Source organism: Triturus cristatus, chromosome 7 (genome assembly GCF_964204655.1).
Source record: "Triturus cristatus chromosome 7, aTriCri1.1, whole genome shotgun sequence".
In the NCBI taxonomy this organism is placed as follows: domain Eukaryota; kingdom Metazoa; phylum Chordata; class Amphibia; order Caudata; family Salamandridae; genus Triturus; species Triturus cristatus.
In genome coordinates, this window is record NC_140590.1 from 638,581,571 (window position 1) to 638,594,492 (window position 12,922).

Below are 12,922 nucleotides of genomic sequence, written 5' to 3' on the forward strand. Positions count from 1 at the left end.
GCTGTGTTAGTTTTCGATCAGGCAAGCTGCATTCGTGTTTTCTTTAAAGGTATTGACAGTGCCTGAAACGGATATAAAGCAGGCTAGCCACTCACTACCCCAGAGTACTTGCTCACTACTTAGAAGTGCCGGTACTGCCCCATTAAATGTATTGCACGAGTGTTAACAAATGCAGGTACTTTAGCTTTCAAATTAAAGAAGTGCAGCTGGTACTCGGTACCTCACAGTATCTGACGGTTTAAAGCACTTGGTATTGATTGAAGCAGTATTTTCAGGTCGTCGTAGTTACTTAGTGTTTAACGAGAGAAATATATCTGTGGTTTGTTCACGATACTGGTAGTAGTAATTTTTACGGGGATAATCTGGTCATTTTCCTTTCCTGTACACTGTGACATGTTACGCATGTACAGGGGCAGTGTTTAGTAAACAAGGCGATGTGTGAAAGTGCGCAATCTATTGCAAGGCAGCCCGACTCCGTTGAGCTTCCCTCTGTGGCCGCTGCCGCTTCTCTAGCTCAACTTAAAGGCTCTTCCCACAATGCTTTGCGGACGTTGACAAGTGGATCCAAGATGGCGTAGAAAGTAATGACAGGTAAGCCCTGACTTGCTCTGCTCCTTGCCTGTGTCCTGGGCTCAGTTTGATGCGCAAGACAGGGGCTTCTGAGGCGGTAAGGGTGAGGCCAAACGGTCCAGCGAGAAAGCGAGGTCTGACGCAGGGACTCCCTAGTCCGCCGCTTATCGGCGGGGGAGTGGGAGGCCTAGACGGCTAGTCCCAGGCCCCGTTCAGGCTGACGTGCAGCAGGGCGGGGGGCTGTTTACATGCACAGTTGCCGGCATGCGCGGGAGGAGGAATCCAGGTCTCCTTAACAAGGCTTGGTAGGACATCAGTTCTTTCACAACCCCACTTAAAAAATAGAATGAACCTAAATGTGCACCTCCCCCCCCGGACATACTTAACTGGGCAGACCCTTCTCCCCACTTTGGAGATCATTTTTAGTAAAACCCACACATTGAAAAATTGTATCCCAAGTTTGTGGAAACACCCCCTCTTTATAAACACTGCAGATGGGACCGCATTTTTACACCTTTGGTTTATAAGTCTACTAAGAGTTTGAATGCATATCCCTCCCCATCGTTAAATCGCAGCCCCTTGACCGTTATCCTGCCCCCAGAAGACATAGGTCCGCGATCACGTACTTCACACGCAGTTGTACGAGCAGAGATCCACTAACCTTGGAGCTCCTTCTCATCACGTGAACGGCTTCAACCATGACTCTTTTGTGCATCCTTTAAGTTCTAATGTATATGTCCCACCCTGCCTTTACTCCTGGTTTCGTTACCACAACTTAGTTAAATCTAGGCTTCAGGTTAGCCCACCACCGTCCCTACATCCTTTAAATAAAAATGACAAATACTATCTAATGTAATGTTTATCTCCCAAAAAAGAAATGCTAATGTTGTAAGCTGTATGTTCCAAAATACTGCTCAAGTACCCTCTCCCCAGATTCTTTTCTCCCATTATAACATTATACTCTAGTCCACCCCTTACGCCTCAAAAAAGGAGCTTGCTGTTCCTCACGATTTAAAACTATCTCGCCTCTTCTGTTAGAAGCTAAACTCCTACGCAAAATGGTGATGACATTTACTACGTCTACCCCCACTTAATCTTTGATTTTAATTGGGCAATCATCTGTGGATTGAATATACTCCACTTCCCATAAAGTAAATTACATTGTCATATCTCCTATTAGTAACATACCCCACCTAAACATCAGTTCCTGATTTCTCTCGCCTACACCCTACGCTCGCCCTCAGGTTGGATGAGATGTTTTCAGAAGTATGATGGAGCTGTAAAAGGATTTATTTTTCTTAGTAGCATCTCTGACTTATATGGCAGCTACAAGCAAGGGTCCAACTTGTGTTAACAAATGTTCACTCCAACTGTTCCTTGTGTGTGCGTATTCCTCAAAAGCTGCGAAGAATGCCCCGCGCGATTGTAATGTACTATCTTTGTTTACTCTTGAAGTGTGTCAACATCTTTAAGTCAGAATCGCTTTTAGAATCATCATTTGTCTGCAAAGGCAAGGAACGATTCTTTTTACTTGGCTGGAGTCTTTTCAGCTTTCGTGCATGGTTTAAATTCTGACCCCAGAAACGCTATTGCGCGAGTTTACGAAGTCTCCCTAAAATGCACCCCCCCCCCCCCTTTTTCTGTGCATCATTTAGTTCCTCGCGCAGCAACGCAACATATATGACCTTACCCTGAAAACGGGCACATGTATTGTTAATGCCTGTTCTTTTAACACTGTCTAAATAGTTTTATAATTTTTTTTCACAATGAAATTTGTTTATTTTAATCACTATGGCAGAAAAAAATATTTACTTTTATCTATGTTACAAAATAATATTCACTTTTACTGAAGTATATTTGTTTTCAACATTTTGGTAGAAAAATGTACACTTTGTATATAGTTTTAATGAAAGAAGGTGCACTTTTTAAAATTTTTCTCAGACTGCCTTCAAAATTCATATTGTGATTTTGTATTTTAAATATTGCTTCTCTCATCAGGCGAGTACTTTATGTATGTGTTATTTCTGTAGCAATAACCTTGCCAACAGGCAGTGGAATGCTGTACAGGTCAAAGGCAAGCATAACGATAACTAATGATAGGAGAGCTAGTTTGTTGACTATTAATGCATTGTGAGGTCGTGTCTTTTACTGCGGTGTCTTCACTCTTACCTAAATTGGAGCAGCTCTGGGGAGGCCTTGATGGATTCATCGATGTCATTCCAAATCCTGGGTGTACAAAGATGTAAAAAGGACGCTGCCGTGTGTGTGTGTGTGTTTTTTTGTTTTGGGCTATCAGACAGCACAGTGGTCTGTTTGCAAAAGTCAGATAGTCATATTGTGGACTTATGAAGAGGGCTTGCAGCCCGTCCATTGCTTACCATTGGTTGGCTTTATCGTTCCTCTCATTTTCTTGCTTCTTGTTCAGTGGCTTACCCTATCCATCTTGTCAGTCCCTTCCCTAGAGCATTGCCATCTTACTTGTGTCTTTCCATTGCTCACTTTTAGGGAACTACCTTTTTGTTTTCTTTTTTTTAGAATGTAACAAAACAAGCATGTTTTCCAGCTGCCTACCTAGTGTGATTCTCTTTCCCGCCTGTGTGCTTCTCTCCTGCATCCTTTGTGATGTGCTTGCCCTTGTGTGCTTGTCCCCCTGTTTTGCTTTTTCTCTCTTTCTCTCTGGGATGTGGAATTTAATAAAATATCTACATGTCCATGGGGTAGGTTGTTTCACAAATCTACTTGTCCTGTAACAAAATCCACTTGTCCCTTTTGTGCCTCGTAATGGGGCGACAAGGGCAGCAATCTAATTATATACGAGCTCTGATATAGCCTCTCTCATTATGCCAGGGTTCATACCATAGTAGGGCTTGAATAATAGCAATTCTCTTATGTTGCTATGTTTTCGCAGAGCTACATACTGGGGCTGAAGTTAGAAGTAAGCAACAGTTCCAGAGTTGGAACGCCCCTTTGAGTCTGTGCAAATCTACTATCTTGCATGTCCTAAGGGTTTTTACCAACTCTTCTCTATTTTTTTTTTCCTTACTGAGAAAGCTTACTCCTTCCTGACAACGGTAGATGTAAAACTTCTTCCAGGGTTGGGGAAAAAATGGTTGGAGGGAAAGTGAACTTACAAACACTCAGATTTTCAAACTATTTCTTGGCCTACTTCTGTAAATTCTTGTGAATTCACAAAAGCCATATATCTGCACGTAATGCAAGGACATGTACCATGGTGCACTTTTCAAACTTTCTTTTTTTAATTGGGCCCCTAATTAGGTCTGGCGTCAATGTGTTATGTGTTTATGAAAATTATTTCTCTCTCTATCGGCTGGCTTGACTGAGTGACAGCATTCTGCTTTTTCACAAGGAGCATATCGGCACACAAAGTAGTTTTGTACAGTGTTAAGGACTACTGTTGCAATGTGTGCTTTTTGAGACCAAAAACAATTTTTGCTTTTGCCAATGTTTGTTATAGTGGTGAGGGCCAGGCAGCTCCCATACCAATAAGGTTTTACAAAAACCATGCTAAAATTAGTCACTCATTGACAAAACCAAAAGGCTGACCTACTGGATTCGCCAATGCTTGTTTATTTCTGTTAACAATATCTTATTGAAACAGGTCACACTGATTTTCCATTATGAATATTTTGGGGAAATACTACTATACACCAACACATTTTACTAAATGATACTGCAAAGAAATGGTACTGAAAATTATACAGTAGTTTCGCTAAATGTTTTTTCCTACTTGCATGTTTTAGTGAACATTTTATTTTGAAAGCAAAGAACCATCCATCTTGCTTTCAACCTTCTGCAGATATTTGCATTTGGGAGCATTATACAAAGCTTCACATTTCTAAACTTTAAAAACATCTGTACACATTTTTATATTGGAACAATTGTCAGTAGTGAAGTCCGATCTTACAACATTTACTTAGAGCGAGGGCCCTCACACTAATAATGAAGGCTTTGCATTATTGAACCATAAATACAAGTTTGAATAGCATTAACACATGGGAACACATTTTACCTTAATTGTAGACATTGCCCTTCCCTTATCTATAATGTGGTACTGTAAACTGGCAGCCAAAGGGTTTGTGCTGTAGGGGGTTGGGCCTCCTTGTCTCAAGGACAAAACACACATGAAAACTTGTTGCCCCTGACACCATACAATATGTCCTTGTTGTCGGACTATAGGAATCCCACATCCCTGCATCGGGATTCCACTTCCTTCCGACTAAGCCAAGCCAATAACTTTCCTGACTTGTCTCCCACCATACAACCTATGTATGGTGGCCTGTGCCTGTGCTTTGTCCTCCTGCGTGGCTAGGGCTCTGAATTGATGCTGTGCATCTATCAACTGTCGCTGCACCTGCGGGTCTCTGCCTGCAAGGTGTCGCTTTTTCAGGGTAAGGATTTGGGTCTCTAACGAAACAAGTTCCTCCTGTGCTTTCCTCTTTTCCCAGGCTATCCGATTCTGGACCCTGTCACGTAACACCGTCTTATAGGCTTCCCATACTACAACGCCCGACTGCACCGATGGATCTCAGTGTTATAATACCTAAATGACTGGATGCTAGTTCACCACAGATGGTATCAAGCCACCTGTAGCTGACATGGTCATGCTAAGTACACCACTTGCCTCCAACAGCAGCTGATAGCCCTTCCTTCCCCCAGGGCCAATAAAGTCTGTGTGCCAAAGCTTGTGCTTTCATGCAGTATGTGGAATAAAAGAGATGAAACACAAACAACCCTTAAAGTCTGTTCCTCAGCTGTACCTCTACTTCCGTTTTTGTGCTTTTACAGACCAGCTGAGTGAGACTGATGGGAAACAACACCGGGTGGAAGACGGGGATTGGCGTTTGAGGAGAGGAGGCAGCACATAAGGGAGAGAGCTAGAAAACACATGCACTCTAATGAATTGATGAATGATAAAGAAAAAAGTTGTTACCTAAATGTGAACAGTGGAAAACTAAAACTCACCCTTGGTAAGCCACAAGTGCACTGTAAGCCCAATGTAGATTGACAATAGGTGTTTCATAACCAGACAGCCTGCGCTGAATAGCTTCTAGTTTCAAAAGCATATAGCATAAGTGAGACCTAAAAATGGGGTGTTTCACCAATCAAGATTCAGTTTGAATTATTGATAAAGATCAGCAATAAAAGTTAACGGAGTACTCTAGAAAACCTTTGAGGTATTGGCACATACAGTCTATAGAGGAAGTCCGGCCACAGTATGTTATGGGGAATGCGATCCTGCAGCCAACAGTGATTTTTACCACGGTTGTGTGCATGCTAAAGTCACACAAGGAATGTTCTAATGAAAATGGCATTGGTGGAAAACCTCGCAGAAATAACAGCCAGCTCTTACCTCCCACGGTATGCAGCCTGCTCCAGTGCTTAGTTTGTATAAGAATGCTTGCGAATTTGTGAAAGAGTTGCGCTTCCTTGTACTCGGCACCACTGCGGGGCCATGTCCCTGGCAACAAAGGTTGTGTTCCAGGTTTGGAGGCAGGCACTGCGTAGAATGGGGTGGTGGAATAAGCTGACGCAGGAGACCCCACTTTGGGATAATGGGCGTTTGCGGCAATTAGCTGCCTTGCAAGGGTTCAGAGGGTGGGATCTCGGTCCTGGGGGATGTTATGAAAGGTTTGACATTGAAATCGTTCCAGGACCTTCAGAAGGAGTTCCATATGCCACAGTCCCAATTTTTCAAATACCTTCAGTTTCGGCACGCCTTGTTGCCCAGTCTAGCGGGGTTAGAGGTAGTGCCTGAGTTCAGTCCCCTGGAGGCAAAAGTCTTTATGGGGGATCTACAGGACAGCAAGATATCCAGGATATATCAAACTCTGGTTATTCACTGCTCCTCCAGACTGCAGAAACTTCGGGAGGATTGGGAGGGTGACCTGGGACCCTTGCATTAGGAGTAGGAGGATTGGGTGGAGGCCCTAGCGGCCCGCACGGGGCATCCATAGCGGTGCGCCTAGTCCAGTTTAAATATTTGCATAGTGTCTATTACACGCGAACGCGGTTGTGGAGGGCAGGTTTGGTTGCCTCCCCGAGGTGTCTCAGATGTCACAGGGAGGAGGGTAGTCACAGGGAGGAGGGTACGCTGATGCATACGGATTGGCAGTGTTTATCTCTGGATCGGTTTTGGAGGGGGATCTTCACTTGCTTATCGGAGGTTTTGGGATGGGAGCTTCCCCGCTCGCCGAAACTAGCACTATTACATGTCCTAGAGGGGATAGGATGCAATGTCTATATACGTCACCTGTTATTGTTAGGTCTCACATTGGCAAAGAGGGACATAGCCAGGGCATGGAAGGCTCCGAGGCCCCCTGCAGTGGCCGCCTGGAAGAATGGCCTAGACTTTAGTATGGGCCTTGAGAAACCTATCTTCCTTGCTAGGGGATGCCCCCTAAAACATTTCAAAATATGGAAACGATGTGCAGACTATCAGGGATTACTCCTAGACCCGGTCTCAGAATGCGATTAGGGATTATGAAACTTGGGCTGCTTGGCTAGGATCTTGGGAGTGGGGAGGGTACCCTGGTGGGTAATTTGTGTGACTATCAATGTCTGTGCAGATCAGGTTAGGGTGGATGGGTAGTGCACTGGGGGTAGGGGGGGGGGAGGGCGTTGGATTTATGTTGTATTTCCTTTAAGGTTTTATTGAGTATAGTAGCAGAAAAATGTGAAAATCAATTGTATGTTATAATTGTGCAGATGTCGCTTGACCAATAAAATTTGTCTTAAAAAAAAAGTGGCGCTTCTAGAAGGATCGCTCAGAAGCTTGCGGACGGTGATAATGTTGGCGTGCCAGATATGAAGGTTACCTTGCCTAGAATTCAGTTCCGGGCTTTTAAATCCAGTACCAGACACTGTCTGCCCTTTTATTTCTCTCCCGCTGGTCCCAGCTTTCTCCCTCTGGGGCAGTTTTTCTGTCTTTCTCTTCATCCTTCTTTCCCGGTTGTTTCTTTGTCCCCCTCTTGCTTTCGGTCAATATCTGATGTGGAAAAATATGTGTTGGTCCACAAAAATGAGTGCTGTTGGGACTTATTGGCTTAAGCACTAGCCTGCTTACATTTTGAACAAGAAATAATTGTAATGAAGACAACACTTAATCACGGACACCAACATTTCAGTATGTTTGTACAATTTCATTGGTCTGGTTTGCAAGTAATGCTCATTCGCACGTATCCCATCTACATGATTGATACTGGTGTATAAAGCTGAAGTGTCCAAGGTCATTAAAAGGTAGTCCTCACACATTCTTATGTCCTAAAACAAATTAAAAAATCCCCAGTGTCCCTAATGGATGATGGTAAATTTTTAACACAAGATTTTAAATATTAGTCTATATAAATTGATGTCTTTTTGAACAGACTTTCATTGATGGAGATGATTGGACATACTGGTGGTACTTCTTCATCTCTGTCAATCTGTGGAATTAGGGACATGATAGGCATTTTGGAAAAGTCATTGCGTAGCTATCTATATTCATCCTGATTGATCAGTTCCAGATCGCTCCATTCCACCAATTTGGCATGATATCATATTTTAGTTCTGTGTACACTCTCAATGTCCGTCCTGATATAACAGTTTGGATCACTAAGCTGTTTGCAAGCCTCTATGGTGTACATTTTAAAAGGCCAAAGCACAATATTGCCACCTTTGTCCGAATTGCCCAAGCCAGTTGTATGCAATCATTTAATTTCTTGATCTGATTGTGATATGCTCAAAGTTGGTGATTCATTTTCACTCAATTCTTGTTGACTTGTTCATATAAAAGCTGCATTTCGTGCACCACACAGTCTTGAAATGAATCTATGGCATCCCTCGGTAACGCTGGCATGAATGTGAACTACAGCTTGAATGGTTTATAGGGAGTAGTGGACTATTAAGCCGACTGCAAGTTTTTGTTATGGTCTACAAGTTGCTTTTGCCTACCAGACAACTAAAAACTGACGGTGGGCAAGACCTAAAAAATAATTTATTTTTACTTAATTTTTTATTCCATATTTATTTAAAAATGTAAACAGTGGTGATTACCAATGTATAGTTAGGTCAGAATTTCCATAGGACGAGCACTTTTTGTTCTGTTAATAACTTTGGAGCCGTTTGACGAATCTTCACAGAATTTTCCAAAAATAAACTTATTTACCTACAATTTTTCCTCGAACGTTTCGGTGTGATCTGGCAAGCGGAGGTCAAGAGAAAGACATGGTGTGGTCCTAAAACGTTGATTTTCCCATGCTAATTCCCATAAGGGACTTCTGTTGCAGCTTCTTGAATAATGCCTGGACTGAGTTAAGCCAGATTTACCAAAAAGTTAGAACTTTACTCAAAAAGTGTGATTTTCATTATGTTTTATATATACATTCAAACCTTTTTTGAGAAGTATGCATTTAGTGGGATGACTTAACCCCTTCAGCGCGGCGCGGATTTCCGCGCCGCGCTGAAGATTCCGTGCGCGGGCGGGGCCATGACGGAGCGGTTCCGTCATGCGCACAGCGCAACCGACGCACGTGACGGAACCGCTCCGTCACAAGCGTCGAACAGGTTAAAGGAGATAAAAAGTGAAGTTCATGGTCTCCCGTCTCCCTTTTCGATGGGTACCGAGAGATCGAATGGATGACCGCTGCTATTACATAACTCCTAGACTCTGTCCCTGTGTCCTGAAGAAAAAAAATAAAAAAAGATATTGGGGTAGGTATAACCTGCCGCACCCCTACAGAACTTGTTGAGAAGAAGATGAGGGCAGACCCCAGAGGGACACGCCCATAGAGCATAACAAATGTACCACTGTACTTCTGTGGGACCATCTGTGAGGTACCGCTGTATTAAAGTGGGAACCGCCACACAAGTTTCATCTCCATGGTACAGCAGGGACTGTGTAAGATTTGTTGGGTGGCTGTACCACGAAATAGATATAAGGAAAACAATTAGTAAAATGTGGTGTGGCAAGGATGAGCTATCGTATGAGGTGGGGATAGGGTCTGTTGCCATATTCCAGTGGGGTAGGACATGGGCAGCTGGGTCGACCCATGATCAGTGGAGAAGCTAACTGAACATGATAAAAAAAATTAATGAAAATTGTTAGACCCGGCCTCGTAGCATGGCTCTTCCTGTCCTCGCACTACCTTACCTGGGACCCCAAGCACACGGTCCAGCCGATCCTTCCCACCAGAACACACACACGCGACCCGGGCATCCCCGTCCATGGCCTCTCTCCTTTCGGCCACCCCGGGCACGCGTGCCCACTCCATGCACCAAGATGGCCGCCCGGCCCCAGCACAACCCGGGCCTAGAGGCGCCACTCCGGCTGGAGGACATCACGCTTCCAGGGGATGAGAGAGGGAGGAGCCGTTTCTATCGCACCTCTGAACTCCCCTGGGACGATGGGTTTCGATCGGCCCTCCGGCCTCCCTGAGGGCTGGCTCCACGCCTGCTGGGTGTCTGGGACTCCTCCCGACCCGGTCCTGAAAGGATCAAAAGACAATGGCAGGAAACCCCGACAAGCGACCCCCAGGTGACAAGACCCCTGCCTGCACAGACTCCGGACATCAAAGAGGGGTCGACCTATAACAAGGGGTGCTCTGGGACTGTCCGGCAGATTCGCCTTGGAACATCTGAGCCCTGCTGAGTGACTCGCGGCTCCCTGAAGATCGTAAGACCTCCGAACTTGTGCTTGAGCCCTGCTGAGTGACTCGCGGCTCCCTGAAGATCGTAAGACCTCCGAACTTGTGCTGGAGCCCTGCTGAGTAACTCGCGGCTCCCTGAAGATCGTAAGACCTCCGAACTTGTGCTGGAGCCCTGCTGAGTAACTCGCGGCTCCCTGAAGATCGTAAGACCTCCGAACTTGTGCTTGAGCCCTGCTGAGTGACTCGCGGCTCCCTGAAGATCGTAAGACCTCCGAACTTGTGCTTGAGCCTGCTGAGTGACTCGCGGCTCCCCCAGACTCTCTTTGGTCCCGCCGGACCCTACGACGACACGCGTATCCCCCAGCTCGAGGATTGTGAGCTGTGCGCCGGGTACGCTCCTGCATTTGATCCATATCCCCAAAGACTGTCCCGCTACCTCCTACCCCCGCCAAGACTCTGTGAACCCACGCTCTGCTTGTAAATATCTGCCTTGCTGATCATAAAGATCCTACCACTTCGATTTGATAAAGCTTGAATCCTAAGAACCCTCGGTGTGGTGTCTCTTTGTCGTGTGGTGCCGAGTGTACGATCCTAGATACGAGATTCCTCCCCTGCGGAGTCTCCCGCCAGTGCCCGGCTACGATACTTTGAGGGTGGGTCTCAGGACAGTCAGGGCCCCCTCCGGGCCCCTCTGAGGTCGCCTTCTAACAAAAATTCACTAAGAAAAACAAAGGTTAAAGTGACATAGTTGGGTATTTTAATAAGATCTTAGCTTACATTAAAAAAAACAGAAATGTACTGAAATACCCGAAGGTTAAAGTGATAAAATAAGGTTAAAAATTGGATTTATATAACCATAGAAACCCTGTGAAATTCACCATTTATAGTTTACTGCATTAACTATAGCTTGCGCCTCTGCCCTGCACTGTTTATGACTTCACATTTTACTTCACTCAGGGCATGTTAAATTATATAACTGAAGGCATCTTTGATGACACTTCAAATGATAACACTGATGACATCGTCCATTGAATCTGACAGTTTGTTAGATGCTTTTCAAACTAGAAGATACTCACCAGGGACACCTAGACCTAATTTTCTATCAACTCTTTAGTGCTAATGGTGTTTAACCTTTTTTTAACGTGCAAGACATAAAGCATATCTGTGTAATTGGCCACATTTACTGGATATTTGGATCTGCCTGTTAGTTGTATTTAGGTGAGTAAGAAAAATAATGGCTTTTCAGACATTATTCCAATCATTTGATTAAACCTTGAATATCGTTCAAAAACAGTGTTTGATTATTATTTATCTCAATGAGATGTGCCTTTTTAGGTACTTTATCTGACATAGAATTTTAAGTCAATCAGTTCACATCTGTATATTATAGTCACTAATACGACCTGTACAACCAGGCCCTATGGACAATCCTCTGTGGTATGTAGAAGTACTCAACACATATTCCTGAAATGAATTGTGATAACCATTTATGATCCTACTATGACCTGAACTGTCTGAGAGTCACCCATACGTTATGCATTCTACAACAATTTGTGTCTCAGAATAGTCACTATGGAAATAAATAACTTCACTTTATAAATCTCTAATTTATGTAGAATTTGTTAATGCCATTACATGAGAACTCTAATGTCTGACTGTGCACAGAAATCCATAGGTAAATAAAGTATTTGTAGCGAGAAGTTCTTCTTTTTTGCACAATTTAGCACCTGTTCTTTGATTAAAGCCACAGCCTATTCGAAACATGTGCAACTCACGCTAGTTTCCTTCAGTCTTTACCTTGTTTAAATGAAGTACTGCTTGCACTAGAAACTTCACTGCCAGCTAAAATGTTCCGAATTTAACGTTTGACATACTGAATCATTCTTGTCTCCAGTACTACACTGTTTCTTTTTTGTACATGTAATCACGGCTTGCTAATTTTGGAAAAGATCTGTACAGGGAAAAACTTTGAGAGGGCTGTAAACAGTTGGGTTTTCCCATTCTAGCTTCCATAGGTATTTTCCATGTCTCTACAGCAAAACCGGAGCATGAAAGTTGAGCTTTTCGCAGAAAGTGTACATTCATTGGGTTGGTGTAAATTCCTTCAGTAGTTTTTAGAAGGTACTCCTTTAAAAAAAAAAAAAAAAGAAATTTGCGAGGTGGAGCTTGAAAGGGATAACACTTTTGTATATATCTGTCTTCTTAAATCACAGCTGATTTCTTTTTTTGGGGAAATAAATGTTATAGTTGTGGCGGGACAGGGGTTAGAGTAGTCTACCATGAAAGATGCCTGACCCCAGGGGATTACATGGAAAACCGCACCGAAACACCCCTCAACAAAAGGTTGGAGTTCAATAATTAAAAAATAAGAGAACCTAGGGCCATATGCATGAACACATTTTACCATAGACACAGAATTGGCAAAACCCTTTGATGCATCTGGCCCATAATTTTGTACTGAACATTACCAGTACCATTGAGTTTTAAAAAACTTTCTCCTTTTGACAACAAGACCTCTTATATGATTGCTTCATATCCAACGTACTTTGTTTTCACACCACACCGCATTTCCTTCCTCCTTTTCCCGCAGTCAATGCTTGGTTATTATGCCAGAGAACTGCCACCATTTCCGCCATATTTTGTTGTGTTTTAGGGCATCCTCTGGCTCTGTATATTGATTCTTGGCGTTTGGCACACCAGTCCATGGC

General features: G+C 43.7%; 1 protein-coding gene across 3 annotated transcripts in view; it reads left to right on the plus strand.

The window, feature by feature from the left end:
• The first annotated feature begins 546 nt into the window (after positions 1 to 546).
• Positions 547 to 12,922, plus strand: part of HELZ (helicase with zinc finger) — a 2,003,166-nt gene continuing 1,990,790 nt past the window's right edge. For 2 of the 3 annotated variants that reach the window (XM_085617266.1, XM_085617269.1), the window contains exon 1: positions 547 to 591. The gene's annotated coding sequence lies outside the window, so the exon portion shown is untranslated. Of the gene's footprint in view, positions 592 to 5,537; positions 5,559 to 12,922 lie in introns of those variants that run through there. The other variant, XM_085617268.1, reaches the window with a different exon arrangement.